Source organism: Erinaceus europaeus, chromosome 9 (genome assembly GCF_950295315.1).
Source record: "Erinaceus europaeus chromosome 9, mEriEur2.1, whole genome shotgun sequence".
Taxonomy (NCBI): Eukaryota; Metazoa; Chordata; class Mammalia; order Eulipotyphla; family Erinaceidae; genus Erinaceus; species Erinaceus europaeus.
In genome coordinates, this window is record NC_080170.1 from 32,277,271 (window position 1) to 32,298,591 (window position 21,321).

Consider the following 21,321-nt stretch of genomic DNA (forward strand, 5'->3'; position numbering starts at 1 on the left):
TATCAAATAAATAAAGATAATAAAAAATTTAAAGAAAGAAAGAAATCTCAGTCTCCTGGAGGACATGGCCTGCCACCACAGTGATTTTAGCCCACTGTAGACTCTGACCTCCAGGAATGTCTTATAAGAAACGTGTGTTGCTTTTAGTCCAGAGCTAGTGGAAATTTATAACAGCAACAGGTAATGAATACTTTGTTCTATTTGTCAGTCTAACACTTAAGTTTAAAATTATCATTGTTTTCTTTATGTCTCTAGCATTTTAGGCAGGATCAAAGCAGGATCAAGTTCACTTTCAGAAATGAAAGGAGTACACCAACAACTCTGCATCCAAGGCACAGATGTTAGTGAAGAAATAAGTGCTCCTGGTGATTTTAGCAGGAAGGATCTCCCCCTTTCTGTTTCCCGGGGCAGATATTACTTGCAGTCCGCAGCACATGGTGGAACTTGGAATGAGAATGGGGGATCAATGAGGATGTTGTGCTGTGGATAGAGCAAATCACCAAAGACAATCTTACCTTGGGCAGAATGGCAGTGTTTGTGGAAAGTTTAAAAAGATTGAACTGATGAAGCATCTATTTATAGAATTATTCTGATTGTTTCTGTTTTCCCTAGGCTACTAGAGGTAAATACATATGCTATTCATTGACCAGCCTTTTTTTTTTTCCCCTTCCCTGTGGAAATATAAGCGATAGAATATCTGCAACTTCTAGGTATATTAAAGATACAAAAGAAAAAAAAAGGACACCGTTAAAAACAGGAGTGTGTGTACTGGCATGAGGTAAGGATGATTACTTTGCAGTATAATCTTGTGGGCTGGGGGATATGTAATTTACATGAAAATGTAAAGCTTAAAGTGTGGCAAGGGACGAAGGGATCACCAGGAAGATTTTCAAGGAGAAACTCTCAATATAACTAGTACAGTCAGAGGAGATGAAGACAATAAATAGTCCAAGTGAGTTAATGATAAATGAAGGAATTAAAAAAAATAAGCCAAGTCATTCACGACTTTATCAGGGAAAAAGAAATATAAGCAAGAGAATAGCCCATCAATAAATGAGGAGGGAGGAGTGATTGTTAGTTGTGAGATGTCTGAGCTATTGTGCTATCCTTTTCAAGTCTGTCTTTATAAAGAAATAGGATTCTGAACAATTAGGGAGTAACTAAGGTCCCACTGATGTTGGGGCACTATTGATAATAAATAAGTAATTACTGATTATACTAATAAAATGTGTGCATGTATAGAAACAAAATGCATTCTACAAGAAATTTCCTTACCCAGTGGTAATTGTTATGCTCCTTGTGAAATTAGCAATGGATAAAAAGGTGTGGGAGCTCCAAACACACACAGTTAATTAGATGCAATGATTTGACCAGAAGAAGGAGAAGAAGAGGAGGAGGAGGAGGAGGAGGAGGAGGAGGAGGAGGAGGAGGAGGAGGAGGAGGAGGAGGAAGCAAGCAAGCAAAGAAATAAACAATTCAGGCTGAAATCAAGAGAATCTGATATCAGTTTATTTGCCTAAACAATACCGACACACAACACTAGTAAAGCAGTTTTTTAAGTCTGGTCCTACGTGTGGGATCAAGAAGATACCACATGTAGTCAAATGCTTAGTTTCTCTTTGTCCAAGCATCCGGGACCACCCAGCTTTTACAAAGGTTAGAAAAACAACAAAGGTTAGAAAAACAACTTTTACAAAGGTTAGGAAATTTAACATTGCCACACGTAAGGTATTAGGAAAAACTAAACTCTCCAGTTTGTGCTACATCCTGCGGGTGAACTGTGTATTTTGTGGAGCACATGAGCACATCTTGGCTTTCTTATTAATGGATGCAAGCATGGACTTTGCACTAGCCAGAGAGGGTAGAGAGTGGGAAAGAACAAAATATCTTGAAGTCAGATGACCGTGCCACGAGCTCTCAAAAGTTCTTTTACCTGTATCGGATGAAGCCACATTTACTTTATAAATGGGCTTATGAAGATTGAAAGAAACAGCTGATTTAAGGTGGTGTAATAAGGTAGATATACAACATGTAAAACATCATCATCATCAGAACATGGTATATTTGAATGAGACATGGGACATAAATGCTTTCTTGAAAGACAGAGAACCTAGAAACTATTTTTACTTTAGTTTTGAATAACATAGAACCCAGCATTCTGGTATTTAATAAACGACAGCCATTAAAGTGTGTTTACTATCTATCCCTGTTACTTCACGAGAATTACAGTCTCACCTGACTTCAATTTCCACAGATAGGGATGATTTTTTTTGAGCACTTACTGTATTCTGAGAATTATTGGAGTACAGTTCCTGAAGGAACTTAAGGAAAAAGGAAAACTAATAGAAAGGAAACAGCCAGATACAGCCAGATGTAAAAAGTGTTCTAAATCCTTAGAATTGCATTGGACATTCAGAGACCAGAGAAAGGAGTCATATTACTTATTCTGAGCCTTGTGGCCTCCTTGAGATCTGCATGGATGAGGATGATTTTCAGGTAGGGGGACAGCCTAAGTCTGCATGTGCAGGGAGGAGTGAACGTCTAGTGATTCTAGACACATGACAGGTGATATGGTGTAAGGTTGAAGGATTATGTGAGAATATGTAAAATTGGAGTCAGTGTCTTCATTTGTGGGGAAGTGAGTGGATGTGGATTACAGGAGTGTTGAAGCTGGAGAAGTTGTCGGAGGACAAGGCAGAAAGATGCAGTCATGTATGAACTACTTTTCTAAAGGGTTCTGACTTTAGACAAAATATTTGAATGCCTAAAAAAGATGGTTTTACTGTAGGGTTCTACAGCCATTTTTAGAAATGTCATTATTCTTGTCTGTCTCCCCCAACAACCTGTGAGTTCTTGAGATAGATATCCAAGTTTTGTTCATCTCTGTATATGAGCACTCACCAGCGTGGTATATTATAACTACTACAAAATACTGTGGGGCAGGTGAAAACGGCTGTCTTTGTAAACATCAAATGGCACTGAATAGTTGTCTCACAATTTTAGTCTTTTATTTGTACATTTTATCTACTTTTAAAAGGTTGAAGAGCAGCTTGAACACTAAAACAGAATACCTGCTAAGAAGCAGAGGCCAATTTCAGAAGGAGAAAATTCTCCTCCTTTTGGGCACCAAAACTAAACTGATTATGATATTCAGATAAGAAATCTGGATTTGTTTTTTTATTTTATTTATTTATTTTTAAGATTTTTTATTAGTTTAGTATATCTTATTTATTGTTTATTGTATAGAGACAGAAATTGAGTGAAGGGGAGACAGAAAGAGAGCGGAAAGAAAGACCTATAGCATTACTTCATTAAGCTTTCTGTCTGCAGGTGGAGACCAGGGGGTTCGGATCCAGATCTTTGCATATTATAACATGTGCACTCAACCAGGTGTGCCATCACTCTGCTCCAGAAATCTGGATTTAGTTTCTGGTAGTTGCAATAATTAGACCATCTTATTGTGTTTTTATTTTCTGGTGAGGGCTCTAGAATATTCAACTGGAGAGAAGAAATTTTCCCTGGGGAAAAAAAAAACTTGAAGAGGAAGTTATCACATGGGAACTTGTAATATTTCAATTAAACATTCTCATATAGGGAGGGACATGCAATTGATGTGAGTGAAATTAAAATAGGCTCTAGAGAAAACTGGCACTGAAATCAGCCCCATTCCTTCCGGCTTCCAGATGGTTCGGGGATGAAATTTACCCAGCATTTTTCTTTTATTTTCTTTTTTACTTTTTTTTTTTCCTTAAGTGCTGTGCATCTGGAAAAAATAACCACAAATTCAATTGTTTAAAAAGTAAAGATATTTAGGTAGAGGTTGAGATTGGAGTTCATATTAAATGATTTTGCTTTGAAATATAGTAAATAACTTGAAAAATAGCATAAAGCACTTTGCAGGGCCATGGCTCATAAATCTGTAACATCGTTTTTATTAATTCAGAATCTTCATGAGCTGAGATGAAGAGTCCTTGAATTGATTTCCACATTATGCTGATTTTGTGATCATCTGTGTACTAAGAGACCACCCAATTCATCTCTGTTGTAACTAACACCAGATTTTGTCCTGGATTTGAAATCTCTGGCTATGACATGCAACATATTTAAAAAATCTGTTTGATTGATAGTTTAATCATTGTTCCCTATTACATCAGCAGCAGGGCCTCGTATTCCAATTTTGAAAGACTGTTTCGCCTGTGTCCCTTTGTCACACAAAGTACTTGTGGCTTGCCAATAGTAGATCCCATTGCAGCTTTATGGATTTCAGACGTAGTTGAAACTTTACATTTTATGTTGTATCCTTGTGGTTATCTTTTAGAGGATGTGCGATCTCTAGTCCTCCTGTTATAAATGCAACGTTCCCATCATTCTCATTGTGTGTTCCCGTCTCACCCTTTCTTTCTTCTACGTTTATGAGTTTCAGCAAGTTCATACTTTTGAAAAGAGTCTGAGAAAGCCAATCGTCACTTGCTCATTCTAACCAAAGAAATACTAGCACCATATTTTCATTGGGGTGTAGTGGCCAATTGTTTCTTTTTTTCTTTGTCCTTCTAGGTTTTCTAAGTTATTTCATATCAGTCAATTAGCATGACTTTAGAGACTGAACTCCAAGGAAACCTAAAAAAAAAAAAGGCAGTAGTTAAATACAGCATTGAGTTGGACTTGGTGGTGTACTCACAGGTTAGATGGGTTCATCAAGTATATCAAAATATTTATTTATTTATTCTCTTTTGTTGCCCTTGTTGTTTTATTGTTGTAGTTATTATTGTTGTCTTTGTTGTTTGATAGGACAGAGAGAAATGGAGAGAGGAGGGAAAGACAGAGAGGAGGAGAGAAAGATAGACACCTACAAACCTGCTTCATCGCCTGTGAAGTGACTCCCCTGCAGGTGGGGAGCCAGGGGCTCAAACCGGGATCCTTACGCCAGTCCCTGCGCTTTGCGCTACCTGCACTTAACCCACTGCACTACCACCTGGCTCCCCATCAAGTACATCAAATACATCAAGTAGGCTATGTCTGTCTGTGGGGACTCAGCTCCCTAGGCTGGATTCCCCACTTTCTATTCCCTTCTATACCAACATTCCCTCACTGGGTTGCCATTTTGGGGTAATGTTTCATGACTTGGGCTTTAGATAGAACTTTTTTTTTTTTTAGAGTTTTAATTATTATTTTTTATATTGAGATAATAGTTTACAGGACTGTAGTTGCCTCAGGGGTACAGGCTCATGTCTCCCCTTGCTCACCACCAAAATGTCATCTTCCTCCTCTACAGAGTATTGTCTGCCCCACCCTGCCCCTTTAAGTCTCATCTACCTCCCACTTTAGTAACCTCAGATCTATAAACATGCAGAAAGGGTTTAGTTATGTCTTACCCTGTCTTTGCCCCTGATTTGTTTCTTAAACCCCACATGGAATTTATTTTTTACAGCAAGTTATGTTAGTTCCAATTAAACAGTTGGCATATTCTACCTAGGTATAAGGGCTCTTGTTATATTTGGCTAATGGGTATTGCTAATTTGTAAAAGTTGATTTGTTATATGATGCAAATAGCTCTGGTCAATTACTGTGACTTGTAGAAAAAAATGTAATTAATTTTTAAAGTTCTTTTAGTTTCACACTGAAAAGTTTGTAGCATTATTTTTATTATCTGTTGTTGGAGGGACAGACACATGAAAGAAAAATGAAGGACCATACAGAGACATCTTTTTATTTTTTATATCACATATCTATTTTATTTCATTTTTTGTTATTAGTGATTTAGTAATGATTCACAAGATTATAAGATAATAGAGATATAATTCCACACAGTACCACCAACCAAGTTCTGTGTTCCATCCCCTTCACTGGAGAATGGGGAGAGGATATGAACAGAATATTCACCACAGAAGAGATCCAAAAAGGCAAACAGACATATGAAAAAATGTGGGTCTTGATTGTCAGATAAATGCAAATAAAGACAACAGTGAGATACCACTTTACCCATGTGAGAATGACATACATCAGAAAGGATAGCAACAACAAATGTTGAAGAGGTTGTGGGGACAAAGGAACCCTCTTGTACTGCTGGTGAAAATGTAAATTGGTCCAACCTCTGTGGAAAGCAATCTGGAGAACTCTAAGAAGTCTAGAAGTGGACATACATTTTGACCCAGCAATTCCCCTCTTAGGGATATATTCCAAGGAGTCAAACACACCCACCCCAAAAGATGTGTGTATACTAATGTGCCAGGCTAGCGTGGGGGTGCCTCTTCCCAGGTGCGTACTCCTCTGGGTTGGAGAGAATTCAACCGGAGCCAGCCTGGGCTGCTACTCACTTAGCAACAGAGGAGGTAGATGACTCAGGAACCAAACACGAGGCTCGAGGTAATGCAATCTTTATTGATGAGAGAGACAATGGCTTTTATAGGATAGAGCCGGAAGTGGCAAGTCGGAAAAGGAAATGGCTAGGAGAGGGGGTGGAGAAAGGCAAAAGTGGGCTGAGAAGGTATAAACTTCCTTAGCAACTATTGCAATGGTTTTACCTGATGGGATTAATGTTACCTTGCATCCAGGGTGGGTCTCAAAGAAGCTAGATCAAAGGAATGGAATGGGTGGGGATCTTTCAGGCAAAACAATGATTATGTAAATAGGCCGTAGTATCAGCAGTGTAGGGTAGAGCAGGGGGAGCTGGCTTAATGTCCTACACCAATGTTTATAGCAATACACTTTGTAATAACCAAAACCTGGAAGCCACCTAGGTATCCAACAACAGATAACTGGCTGAGAAACTTGTAGTATATACACAATGGAATTAAAATTCCATTAAAAGTGGAGTTAGCTATTAAAAATGTTAAATTCACCTCTTTCACCCCATCTTGGATGGAGTTTGAAGGAATCATGTTAAGTGAGATAAGTCAGAAAGAGAAGGATGAGTATGGGATGACCCCACTCATAGACAGAAGTTGAGAAATAAGAACAAAAGAGAAAACACAAAGCAGAACTTGAACTGGATTTGGTTGCATATATGTAAAAGACTCTGGGGGGAAGGGTAGATTTTCAGGACCACCATAGGGGGTGGGGGTTGTGACACAGACTTTGGTGTTGGGAATAGTGTTAAAGACACATCTTAATGGTGCCCTGACTTTTGTGCTAATGCTATTTAGAAACTTTGGGACAGGAAGAGATAGTGTTATTTTTAACATACGTTACAACTTTGTGGGTCTTTATATAAATCCTTCACTCCTTTTTCTACAAACATTACTTTTTAAAAAATATTTATTTATCCCCTTTTGTTGCCCTTGTTCTTTCATTTTTTAAGTTATTATTGTTGTTGTCATTGTTGGGTAGGACAGAGAGAAATGGAAAGAGGAGGGGGAGACAGATAGCGGGAGAGAAAGATAGACATGTGCAGACCTGCTTCACTGCTTGTGAATCGACTCCCCTGCAGGTGGGGAGGTGGGGGCTCGAACAGGGATCCTTATGCTGGTCCTAGTGCTTTGGGCCACCTGTGCTTAACCCAGGGTGCTACTGTTGAACTCCCTACAAACATTGCTTCTTCCCAGATGACTCTCTAGTTGTTTCTTTAAAAAATTTCTTTATTAATGATTTACAAGATTATAAGGGGCATACTTCCACACCACACTCACCATCAAAGTTCTGTGTCCCCACCCTCCATAATAACCACTGTAGTTCTCTGAAAGTCTTAGACAAAGATTACTACCCCCCAAGTTCATGTATTTGAATTACCCCTATTCTACATATGAGTGAAACCATCAAGTACTTGTCTTTCATGTCCTTACTTCACTAAGCAGAATCACCCCCAGTTCCACCCATTTTGTCCCAAAGGACACTGTATGGTCTTTTAAAATTGCAGAGTAGTACTCTGTTATATCCTGCATTGTCTTTACTCAGTTATGGATGTTACATAAAATCTTTTTTTTAAATTATTTATTTATTCCTTTTTGTTGCCCTTGTTGTTTTATTGTTGTAGTTATTATTGTTGTTATTGATATCGTCATTGTTGGATAGGACAGAAAGAAATGGAGAGAGGGGAAGAAGACAGAGAGAGGGAGAGAAAGATAGACACCTGCAGACCTGCTTCACTGCTTGTGAAGAGACTCCCCTGCAGGTGGGGAGCCACGGGCTTGAATCAGGATCCTTACACCGGTCCCTGTGCTTTGTGCCACCTGTGCTTAACCTGCTGCGCTACCACCTGACTCCCGTTAGATAAAATTTTAACTAAAGTATAATTTAAGTAAAATAAAAATGCCTTGGGACCGGGTGGTGGCACACCTGGTTAAGCACACACATTACAGTGTGCAAAGACCTGGGTTCAAGCCCCCAGTCCCTACCTGTGAATGGTGAAGCAGTGCAGCAGGTGTCTTTCTGCCTCTTTCCTTTCTATCACTTCCTTTCCTCTCGACTTCTGGCTGTCTCTTTCCAATAAATAGGTAAAGATAATAAATAATTAAAAAAGATAAATAAAATTCCCTATTTATAGAGTAATTTGATAATTTTGTGATCTCATATACCATGCAGTTATTACTCTCAAGGTGCTGAGTATGTCCATCACCAACCTGTTTTCTTGGGATTCTCTGTAATCTGCCTCTTCATTGTGATCCTGCCTCTTTCTGCATTCTACCCCATTCCCTGACAACCTATCTCTGTTTGTCGTGGCCATATATTAATTTGATCTGCTTCCCAGTTGTTTTGCTCATCATTAGTTATTTTTTCTTTATTGGGGGATTAGTGGTTTACAGTCAACAGTAAAATACAGTAGTTTGTACATGTGTAAGATTTCTCAGTTTTCCACCTAACAATCTAACCCCTTTAGGAAGGAGTAATTATTATTTTTTAAAATTATTTTTGATATTTATTTATTTCCTTTTGTTGCCCTTGTTTTGTTGTTGTAGTTATTTTTATTGTTGTTGATGTTGTTGTTGGATAGGACAGAAAGAAATGGAGAGAGGAAGGAAAGACAGAGAGAAGGAGAGAAACATAGACACCTGCAGACCTGCTTCACCATCTGTGTTTTTTTTTCTTTTTAAAAATTTTTATATTTATTGATTCCCTTTTGTTGTCCTTGTTTTTTTATTGTTGTAGTTATTATTGATGTCATCATTGTTGGATAGGACAGAGAGAAATGGAGAGAGGAGGGGAAGACAGAGAGGGGGAGTGAAAGACAGACACATGCAGACCTGCTTCACCACCTGTGAAGAGACTCCCCTGCAGATGGGGAGCCAAAGGCTTGAACTGGGATCTTTATACCAGTCCTTGCACTTTGTGCCACGACTAGTAGTTATTTTTATTACCAAGTAGTAGTTTTTTGTACAGGTGTACCAGTTTGATTTTTATATTAATAAGTAGCATTAGTCTGCTCTTGCTCTTTTTTTATATTCTTTATATGACTTTAGTATCAGAATAATGCAGGACTGATAGGAAGAGTTGGAATTTTTTCCCTTGTTTTTAAATTTCTTTTTAAAAAATATTTATTCCCTTTTGTTGCCCTTGTTGTTTTACTGTTGTAGTTAATATTGTTGTTGTTATTAATGCCATTGTTGTTGGATAGGACAGAGAGAAATGGAGAGAGGAGGGGAGACAGAGAGGGGGAGAGAAAGATAGACACTTGCAGATTTGCTTCACCTCTGTGAAGCGACTCCCCTGCAGGTTGGGAGCTGGGGGCTTGAACCGGGATCCGTAAGCTAGTCCTTGCACTTTGCGCCATGTGCGCTTAACCAGCTTAACCTGCTGCGCTACCACCTGACTACCGTTTTTAAATTTCTTGAACAATATATATATTTGTATATATATTTGTATATAGAATGTATATAATATATATATATATATTTTTTTTCCTTGGGTCAATCATGTTATTATTATTATTTTTTAAATAATTTATTTCTTTATTGGGGAATTAATGTTTTACATTCAACAGTAAATACAATAGTTTGTACATGCATAACATATATAGTATATTTGTATACAGAATGTATATAGTGCCTACGCTTCCTCCAGTGCTGTGGGTATGGGGCTCAAAACAGGGTCACACACATTATAAAGTAGCATACACCCAAATGACTATTGGGTTGTTAGAAAAGTTATGACAGGGGCTGGGCAGTAGTGAACCTGGTTGACTGTCCCTAGTACTAAGTGCAAGGACCCACAGAAGGGTCCAGGTCCTGCTGCACTACTGCCTGGCCCCCCAACAATTTGTTTTTGACCTCAACAAGTGCTGGGCACAATAGGGCTTAAGAAGTGATGACCCAGCTTGCTGTGTGTTGAGAAGCTCCATGTCAGAGGAATAGAACATGTGATTGCAGATAATGGACCTACCAGGCTGGCCAGAAATCATATGGCTCTGGAAGAGGCAGTAACTGTTTTAAATGCCATTAGTGGGGCTGAGGGTTGTCTAGAGATGCAGCTAGAATCACTTCTCACTGACCTCTAGTATACACCGGGCTAGCATTGCAGGTGGGAGAGAGGATACAGGAACTCATGGCGGTGTGGTAATACAATTCCTTATTCACACGGGAATGCCCCAGAGTCAGTTGTGAGCACAGTGGGTTAAGCCACGTGGTGCCAAACCACAATGGCCACCTCCTGCTCTGCACGCCAGCCCTTCTCCAGGTTGGGATGCGGGAGAAAATAGAGAGAGTGAAACCAGGAACAGAAGTGGGCTTTATAGGGTAAAACCGGAAGTGGCAAGTCAGGAACAGAGATAGCTGAGAAAGGGGACAGAGAAAAGAAAGAGCAGGAAGGTAGAAAGCTTCCATAGTAATGGTTGCTTGGGTTTTAACTGGCAGAATTAATGTACCCTTCAGGCAGGGTGGGTCTGGAGGAAGAAAGAAAATAGATCAGGCAAAACAATGATTATGTAAATAGGCCAGACTATCAGCAGTGCAGCATGGAGCAGGGGGAGCTGGTTTTAATGCCCGACTGTGTGAGGGCTACTTCTTCCAGATGCATGTCCCCCACTTTTCCAAAGAGGAGAAGAAATGCTGTCTTCGCCATTATCTTCCTGAATTTCATATACAACTACTTTGGAGGTTGTCAGTGACTTTTTTTGTATAAGTGAAGACTGAGCTCAGCTCAAGGTCATAGAACATTTTATTTATTTACTTATTCATTTATTTATTTATTGGATATAGACAGCCAGAAATTGAGAGGGAAGGGAATGATAGACAGTGAGAGAGGCAAAGAGACACATTCAACACTGCTTCACCACTTGCAAAGCTTTCCTCCAAAAGATGTGGACTGGGGGCTCAAACTCCGGTCCTTGCACACTGTAACATGTGTGCTCAACCTGGTGCACCACCACTTGGCCCCTATAAAACATTTTATTAAAGAGACTAGATTTGAATTCATATCTGGTTCTAGAGTCCATTCTGTTTATTTACTCCACAGTGCTGTGTGTGCCTGAGGTGGTGGCAGGAGACTGAATGACTTTCATGAGGTAACTTGAGACTAGGTGCTAAGCCTTGAAATTTATAGATAATCTTTTCCAACTTGAAATACCTACACTTCTCTAGATTTATTTGATCTTTAGAACTTAGGAAGACTTATTTTAATCCTCTTCTCCTCTTTCTCCCTTCCTTCCTCCCTTCCTGCTGCTTCTTCTTTTTTTTTTTAAGAAAAAAAATGTCTCTTTCTACTCTTTATTCCATAAGGAGAACAATAGACCTCAGATATAGTGAATTTTTTTCTTTTCTTTTTCTCTTTCTTTCTTCCTTCTTTTCCTTTCCTTTCCTTTCCTTTCTTTCCTTCCTTCTTTCTCTCTTTCTTTCTTTCTTTCTTTCTTTCTTTCTTTCTTTCTTTCTTTCTTTCTTTTTGCCTCCAGGGTTATTGCTAGGGCTTGGTGCCTGCACTATGAATCCACTGCTCCTGGAGGTCACTTTCCCATTTTTGTTGCCCTTGTTGTTTATCATTGCTGTTGTTGTTATTATTATTATTGTCGTCATTGTTGGATAGGACAGAGAGAAATTGAGAGAGGAGGGGGAGACAGAGAAAGGGAGAGAAAGACACCTGAAGATCTGCTTCACCACTTGTGAAGCGACCCCCCTGCAGGTGGGGAGTCGGAGGCTTGAACCTGAATCCTTACTCAAGTCGCGCCATTTGTGCTTAACCTGCTACTCTACCACCCGGCCCCTTATAGTGAGTTTTCTAAACTACCAAAGATGGTCTAACAGAGGTTAAGTAGAAAAAATACTTAAAAAATTTTTTTTAATTTATAAAATGTAAACACTCACAAAAACCCTAGGATAAGAGGGGTATAATTCCACACAATTTTCACCACCAGAACTCCGGATCCCATGCCCTCCCCTGATAGCTTTCATATATATACGCACTAGGAATAGGACAGAGAGAAATGGAGAAAGGAGGGGAAGACAGAGAAGGGGAAAGAAAGATACACACCTGCAGACCTGCTTCACCACTTGTGAAGCGATTCCCCTGCAGGTGGGGAGCTGGGACCTCGAACCGGATGGTCCCTGTACTTTGCGCCACGTGCGCTTAACCTGCTGTGCTACCGCCCTACTCCCTAGGTTTCCTATTCTTTAACCCTGTGGGAATATGGACCCATGGTCATAATGGGGTACAGAAGGTGAAGGTCTGGCTTCTGTAATTGCTTCCCCGCTGAACATGAGCTTTGGCAGGTCGATCCATACTTCCAGCCTGTCTCTCTTTCCCTAGTGGGGAAGGGCTCTTGGGGAATCGGGACTCCAGGACACAGTGGTGGGGTCATCTGCCCAGGGAAGTCTGGTTGACATCATGGTAGTGCCTGGAACCTGGTGGCTGAAAAAAGGGAAAAAGTACTTTTAATTTTAGGTGCCGTACCTAATTAATACTATAAAGTTCTCTTCTGATTTTTTCCTTCTTTTTTCTTTTTTCCTGCTTTTTCTTAAACTGAAAGTTTCTGATGTTATAAAATAAATATGTCTAATTGTGACTTGGAGGATGATTTTTATTTATTTAATTATCTACAGGTTATTATTATATAGGGTTTAAGTATTTTGGGGATAGGTATTATGATTAAAAGATGAATAGTATTATGATGTTTTCTATAGCCTTTGCTGAGTTCTGTTTATTGGATATGCTAAATGTAGGTGTTTTCAAGCAAAATGTTCACCTTTTTTCCATTATGCTATTTTGGGCACTGAATAATTCATTTCCAAAACAAAACAAAACAAAAAATTTAAAAACAAAAATATGTTTTTAGTTAAGGACCACCTCATTTTTTTTATCAGACTATCCTCAGGCTTGCAAAGCTAGATTGTATAAACTTGTTTATACAGAAAAATAGCCATAGTGCCAATTCCAATGTTTTTGCCACTTTGGTTCCACTTACTTTACAGAATAGTCATGAGGCAAATCAGTGGCCAAAACAGAAATAATATACAGAAACAATCTGACTTTTAAAGAGTCTTTTTTTCCATGTTGTAACCAATGCTTATTTATATTTATTCCAGCTGTCTACGGAACTGCACTAAGCCAGTTAGTAATCTCTTCAACTTTTCAGATGTAACATTTACAAAAAGCTTACTGTTAGTATTTAGGGAAAATCTTTTGGATAATTCGAAACTCAGGATTGTTCTTCAAACTTTGCTACATATTGGGATGAAAGAATGTTCTGGGTATGAGGTCAATCAGTTGGACATGCTAGAGATGGCATGGTTCTTAGAAATCTACAGGTATGATGCCCAGTGAGTATGTGCACTTGGTAGAATTCTTCTCCCAGGGCAACTTTTCATACTAAGAATTGCATTTCTGATAGGACACCCTTTACACTAGTCAACAAGCCAGTCATCATCCCACTGACATTGATGAGCTGTCTCACTTAGGGTGGTAGCAACAGTATTTATGGAGAATTCAGTGTGAGGAAGACCTTCAGTCTGAGAGGCTTGACCTTCAGTCTGAGAGCATTCTTGAAAGGGCTTAAAGCAGAGGTAGCATTTCAATAGCCAGACTCATGAAATGTTAACTCCTGATTGGGGAGGCTGGTATGTCCAACTGTTTGAGGAGTGTGGTGGAAACAGTTTAAGAGGAGGTAAGCATTAGCAACTTTGAGGAAATAGAATGTTCAGGAATTAAAGTGTTTAAATGTGAGGATGACAAAGGAGGAAACAAATTTTAGTGATTAGGAAGTAACTTTTTGATGTCTGACTGCAATGTTAATAAAGTTACTGAGACAGAAGCCGAAGGGAATTAGGGGTGAATGCAAGGGCAAAGAAGAGAACTGGGCTTATTCCTCAGGAAACTTTTAAAATAAATACTTTATTTATTTAGTTTAAACAATGTATTAGTGATTTAACAGTGATTTATGAGATCATGAAGTTACAGGTATACAGTTCCACTCGGTACTCACCACCAAAGTTCTGTGCTGCTACCCCATCTGCACTACCTCATCCTCCAAGGATAACTACCATAGTTCTCAGAAAGTTTTTTTTTTAATTTATTTATTTTTCCTTTTGTTGTCCTTGTTGTTTAACATTGTTGTGGTTATTGATATCATTGTTGGTGGATAGGATAGAGAGAAATGGAGAGAGGAGGGGAAGACAGAGAGGGGGAGAGAAAGACACTTGCAGATCTGCTTCACCGCTTGTGAAGCAAGTTCCCTGCAGGTGGGGAGCCGGGGGCTCGAACCGGGATCCGTATGCCAGTCCTTGCACTTTCTCAGAAAGTTTTAAGAGGCCATTTGGCTACTTCTCCCTTGTTTTGTTTTAGTTTTAAGTTTGTGTGTTTCAAATCTTTATATCCCACATACATAAGAAGCATTCAGTGATTTCCTTTCATCTCCTTACTTCCTTAAGTGTAATCACCTGTGGGTAAGGACAGAGGGTAGAATTTATTTATTTAGGGAGAACTGAACAGGTTTGAAAGCAAAGAGTTGGAAAGATATCACAATGGTTATGCAAAAAGACTTTCATACCTGAGGCTCTGAGGTTCCAGGTTTAAACCTCCACTCTCCCATAAACCAAAGTTGAGAGGAAAAAAAAGCAAAAGAGAAGGAGCCAGAGACAAGATAGGGGCTGATGGAAACTGAAACTAGAAGAAATGAAGTTAATTTATGAGTAAAAGGATTATATTTAAGAGGGAGAGAAATGTTTGTCCTTTGGATAAAGAATAGGAGCAAGAAAGAGCAAAGATAGCGGATTTATGGAGTGGTCTGCAGGGAAGGCAACAGCCTCAAGTTTGTTGATCTTGACCTCCCTGAAATCTGTTAGGAAGTAAGGAGAATGTTAAAGATCTGACCAACTTTTGTGGGTTACAGGCTTGGGAATCCATAGATGATGAGATCCACTAGTCATTGAGGAAACTCAACTGGTATTAGAGAAACAGACCAGTGTCATAGGCAGGGCTGGGGCTGAGCAGCTTGGGGATGGGAGATGTCAAGCCATCTGCTTGAGAAATGCTATTTTTTTTCCATATAGAGACAGGGAGGTAGAGAAGCAGAGGGAGAGAGAGAGGGAGGAGGGAGAGAGAGAGAGAGAGAGAAAGAGACCACAGTACCAAAGATTCAAAGATTCCTTCAATGATGTCGAGGCTGGCCTTGAACCTGGATCACACACTTGGCGAAGAAGCGCACTATCCAAGTGAATGGAAAAATACATGTTTTACAGAGAAAAAACACATTAAGCTTGTTATGGTATGGGAAATCTCTTCAGTTTGAAGTTTAGTAGAAATGGTATTTGGCTTACCAGCATCCCAGCTGCATGAGTGCTAGTTGTTTAGAAAGAACTGAACTGTAGGTCTATCATGATCTAGTCAAAATAGGTGAAGTACAGTTGCCTGAGTTCATTGACTGTCCTACTACTCTCTGAGGTATAGCCGATAGAAGCTATAAGATTGACTCAGGGTGGGGTGTGGTGTGGTGGTATGAGCAATCTTCTTCCTCTCTTGCTTGCTATAAATAACTGTTGCTTATTTATTTACAGTAAAGGAAGCTTTGTTCTGGGTGGGATTTAGCAAGAATCAATCAGTACACAGAAGAGAAGCAAGAATCTTTAATCCTTTTTTGTGGAGGAGTCTATATGAAAATCTGTGTTTACATAAGGGCTTAGAGCAGCTGAGGAAAAATTTAAGTCATAAAATGTAAATGGGAAGAAGTTACCAAGGCATGGAGGACTGGAAAAGGTTGACAGGATAGGGATAAATTTAATCTTACGGGCCAAGTTTTGCATGCCTGTTACTAGTTAAGTAGTATATGGTTAATTTGAGTTGACAGTTAATCTTCCATGGACATACTTTGAACGGGAACCATTTCCCCACAGAAAAATCTCATGAACTGGAAGTCAAAAGAGGCTGACTTGTGATCCTGGGTTTTCTAGGAACTAAGAGTGGAACCTTGCCCCCCTGGACTTAATTTTCCTCAGCTGTGAAATCATGGCACGGGATTCAGGTGTTTTCAATCTGGAACATTTTATGATCCTGGACTCATAAGTGTCAGGTTAGCTAGGATTTTCCTGAGGGTATCATACAGGTCATTTGCTATTTAGACTGTTCCCTTACTGTACATTGGACATGCAGCAGAAGAGGACAGAGCAAGGAAGTAGGCCTGTAGTTTGTTTCCAGTTCTTCTACTAAGTCACATGAGCTCTAGATTAGCAGACAGACTGATGTCAGTCCTTTCAGTCCCTCCCAAATGCCAGGCCCTAATCCCTGGATCACGTGATACATATTGTTACATGGAAAAGGAAATTTACAAATGGAATTAAGTTTACAAACTTTAAAGTGTGGGGATTCCTCAGAGTTAAAAGTTCTAAAGATCGAGGAGGAAAGTGGAATGCTATGTGTGAGACTTTTGAGCCTGGGAAGAGAGACAGGGAGATGTAAGTGTGAGAGAACCATGGTCCACCATGGCTGGGATTGAAGAAGGAGGAAGTTGGCCATCAGCCAAGCCATGTGGGTGGCCTGAGGAGCTGGGAACAACTCTTAGTTAACAGTCAGCAAGGAAACAGGGAACTCAGTTATATAACTGCAGTGAACTAAATTCTGCCAACCTAAAGGTGCAAAGAAATTAATTCTTTCTTAGAGATGCTAGAAAGGAATGCAGCCTGCCAACACCTTGGTATTAGCTTGGTAAGAACCACATCAGACTTTTGACTTAAAGAACATAAGGTAATAAACTCATGTTGTTTTAAATTACTACATGTCTGGAAACTGAAATAGTAAGAATAGTAATTATAGCATATATGAGGTTTTTGAAAGGATCAAAAGAGATAAAAGATGACAATAGCAAGTATGGCAGATAAAGACCTCTGGAAATCCACTCCTAAAAAAAAAAAAAAGGCAATGAGTACACTGGTAAAACTGTCAAAATCAATTTTTTCCCACAAACTTGAAATTAACCAAAGACTTACAACAATTCAAGAAGTATTCAAGAAAAACAGCTGTATCTTGCTAAGAAAATTGAGCTTCATGGTATTTTAACGTCTCCTATTTTCATCCACTCTCTTCCCAGCTCTGCAGTAGCATTGAAAACTAGACAAAATATTTCACACAAAAAGAGGCAAAAGTAGATGACAAGAGGGACAAAGAAGACATAAGACACTTAGGAAAGAAATATTAAGTGTTAAATATAAATTATACCTTACCAGTTATTATAGTAAATGTAAATGACTTAAAGGATGAGGATGGCAAAATGAATGGAAAGACATGATATAATCTTATGTTGTTTGCATGAGAAACTCTTCAGATTAGAAGACAAAAAATTGAAAAATAGGAAAACCTATATCATGCAAATAGCAATCAAGAGAGATGGAGTGACTATACTAATTGTGCTATGCAAAAATTTAAGACATAAAATTGTTGCTACAAAGAACCACTTTATAATGCCACAAAGGCCAACCCATCAAGAAAATTATCAACTATTGACATATGTGTGTGTGTGTGTGTGTGTTTAATAGCAGAGTTCCAAGATGAAGAAAACAGTGATGTAACTGAAGGAAGACACAACTAATTTAATAATAGGATGGGCAACAGACTAGAGAAAAGATCAAAAAAGGAAACAGAAGACTGAACATTGCAAATTATCTAGGCCTAATAAACATTTTTTAAATTTTATTTTATTAGTGATTTAATAATGATTGACAAGATTGTGAGATAAGAAGGGTACAATTCCATACATTTCCCATCCTGAGAGTTCTGTAGGCCACCCCCTCCATTGGAAGCTTCTCTGTTCTTTTTTCTTCTGGAAGTATGGACCAAAGATCTTTATGGGGTGCAGAAGGTGGGAGGTCTGGCTTCTGTGATTGCATTTCTGCTGGATAAGGGCATTGACAGGTCAATCCATATCCCCAGTCTGTTTCTATCTTTCCCCTAGTGGGAAGGTGGGGTTCCATGATACACTGGTGAGGTCTCTGCCTAGGGAAGTCAGGTTGGTGTCATGGTAGCATCTGCGACTGGTGGCTGAAAAGCATTATGACATAAAGCAGAACAAATTGTCTAATAACCAGGAACCTAAAGGTAAGAATATAGCAGATGAGATTTGGGGTCTTTATGTTGGAAGAAGCTAGGAAGTCTATTTTAGGTTTATTCCGACGGGCCTGTAACTTTACTAATTTTTTTCCTAAGCCAGACAGTTAACATGCAGGTGGGCTGAAAGTAGTGTCTGGGAAGATGGTGTCAGAGTCAGAAATAGGACTAGAAAGCTGGATCAGGGAAGAGAGAGGCTCCCAAATATGGAAAAAAAAAATACTGTTAACTGTAAACCCCATCGATCTGACCCAGGGCCCATGTCTAATCATATTCACAGGAGCCTGTGTAACCTCTGTATCCCTGTGGGTATGAACTCGCATTCTGTGGTCATAACCAGGAACATTCTAGGCTGTATTCATTTCAGGACCTGTCTTCCTTAAGTGGCAGAATATGTTGACCCAGTCTCCCTTCAGAGAGTGGGGCAGTCCCTACTATTGGTGTTCTACATTGAGGGCAAGGTCCTGTGGAGGCCCACAAGAGGGTCCACGAAGAGAGGTGTTGGTATGCTTCTAGTTCTTCTTCTGGGATCCCTTCTGTTACACTGCTTGACGTTGCGGTCTATTTACATGATCATTCTGTTACATTGGTTTGGTCTCACTCCTCCCGCCTCCGTGAGATTGTGGTTTAGTCTTTGCCTTTTCGCACTTCTCCCTTCTCCCCACCCCCTATCCTAGATACTTCCTGAGTTCCTGATGCTGCCGCTGGAGGAGAAAGATGCAGGACAGAATGTGTGGTGATTAGATTAGATTAGTTTTTTGAACAGTTGGCTCGTGAATAAAGAAATATAGCTTCTCCGCTCAGCCACGTGTCCCTGGTCATCTGTTACCCACCCGTGAAGCCAACCCAGAGAAAACAACAGAGAGGGATCTATTAGAGGTCTAGACCCATCAAATTTATATGGGAATCCCAGGGTTCACTGACTAGGGCTCTGAATGTTGGGGTTAGGCCTGATATATCAACCTCCCATTATGTTTAAATGTATATGAGATATTACTTAGGATATACCATGTATTACATCATAAAAAAATCAATAAATTCAAAAGACTATGGTCATATAATCATGTCATCTGATTGCAATGGAATAAAATTAGAACTAACTGAAGGAAGGAATTTTAGGAAATTCACAAATATGTGAAAGTCACATAACCGCACTTCTAAATATGATATAAGGTTAAAAGTCAAAGTTCAAATATGATAAAAGGATGAAAGTAAAACTAGGAAATTATTAGATATGAATGAAAACAAAACACAAAGCGCTGGCAAAATTATTCACTTGATCGTGTCCTGCATTGCCATGTGTTTGACCCAAGTTTAAGCCTCACCTCTACCATATTACAGAAAGCTTTGGTATTGTCTTCCCCCGCCCCCCCCCCATCTCTGCCCTCTGTCTCTGGATAAAAAAGAAAATAAAACATGACATAAGAAAACTTGTTGAATGCAACTAAAACAGTGTTTAGTGAAAATTTTATAATTAAGAAGAAAGTCTTATGTCATATATATATTTACCACAACTTACTTAGTTACTCATATGTTGTTGGCCACCTAGGCTGCTTCCAGATTTTGGCTATTACAAATTGTGTTGCTATGAGCATAGGTATACACAGATCTTTTTGGATGGATGTGTTTGACTCCTTGGGATATATCCCCAGGAGAGGAATTGCTGGATCAAAATGTAAGTCCATTTCTAGCCTTCTGAGAGTTCTCCAGACTGCTTTTCACAGGGGTTGAACAAATTTACATTCCCACCAGCAGTGTGGGAGGGTTCCTTTTCTCCCACAAGTGACATTGACTTTTGCCCTTCAACTTTTTCCAGAATCCACACTACTTTAGACTCCATCACCAACATGTAAGCACTCTTTTTTTTCTTTTTATTTATTCATTTATTATTGGATAGAGACAGAGAAACTGAGAGGGAAGGGGGAGATAGAGAGGGAGAGAGACACTTGCAGCCCTGCTTCACCACTAGTGAAGCTTTCCCCCTGCTGGTGGGGACCAGGGGTTGAACCTGGGTCCTTGAATTTAATGTGTGTGCTTAACCAGGTGCGCCACCACCTGGCCCCCATTTTAGCACTTTTCACCTGGAAGACTTTAGTCTCTGCATCCTACCAGCTTTATCTGAACTTTGAACTCTTTCTTCTGCCTCATGGCGGGGTGGTCAGACACCACTCCCCAACCATCTTAATTCAATGCTTCTTCTAAATGCTTGCAATGATAAAGATCTTTAAAAGGGCATTTGTCATAAGATATAAACTAATGCATCTAGAAAACTACTCCAATTATGGTTGTTATTTATAGAAGTAAAGACCATTGGTAAGTTTTCACAAAGCACTTACAATAGAGTGGTTTGGACTGAATCCAAGCTGTTCACTTATTAATATATTATTTATATTAACAAAATCAAATGTTATACTGAACATCAAGTCTCCCCTATAATACCATGTGTTTACTAAGACCATTATGCTTCTTGATAATTATTTGTCAAACTTAAATTTCACGATATGCACCATTATTTCCTAGACCCTAGTAACATCTGAAAATACATATCAGAGGAGTTAGCCAATGCTAAGGGCAGTACACTTGATCAATTTTGCATCATTCCCCATGTAGCTCTTCCCCACTGTTATTTAGAGAGATTAACGGGGGAAAGGGGTCATCCTTACTGGCTCTTTTATGCACTGCCTCTCCACCCTACTGGACTATTTGCCATGGATTACTCATTCTCTCCCAGGTGGCTCCTGGCTGTGGTCAGATACTTAAGAAGCATTCATTTGATCATAACTCCATCACACTTTGTCCCATTAGTGCCTTCCCTCCTTTCCACAGCCCGAGCAAGCACAGACTTGCTAATCTATCCAAGGGCTAACCTGCCTC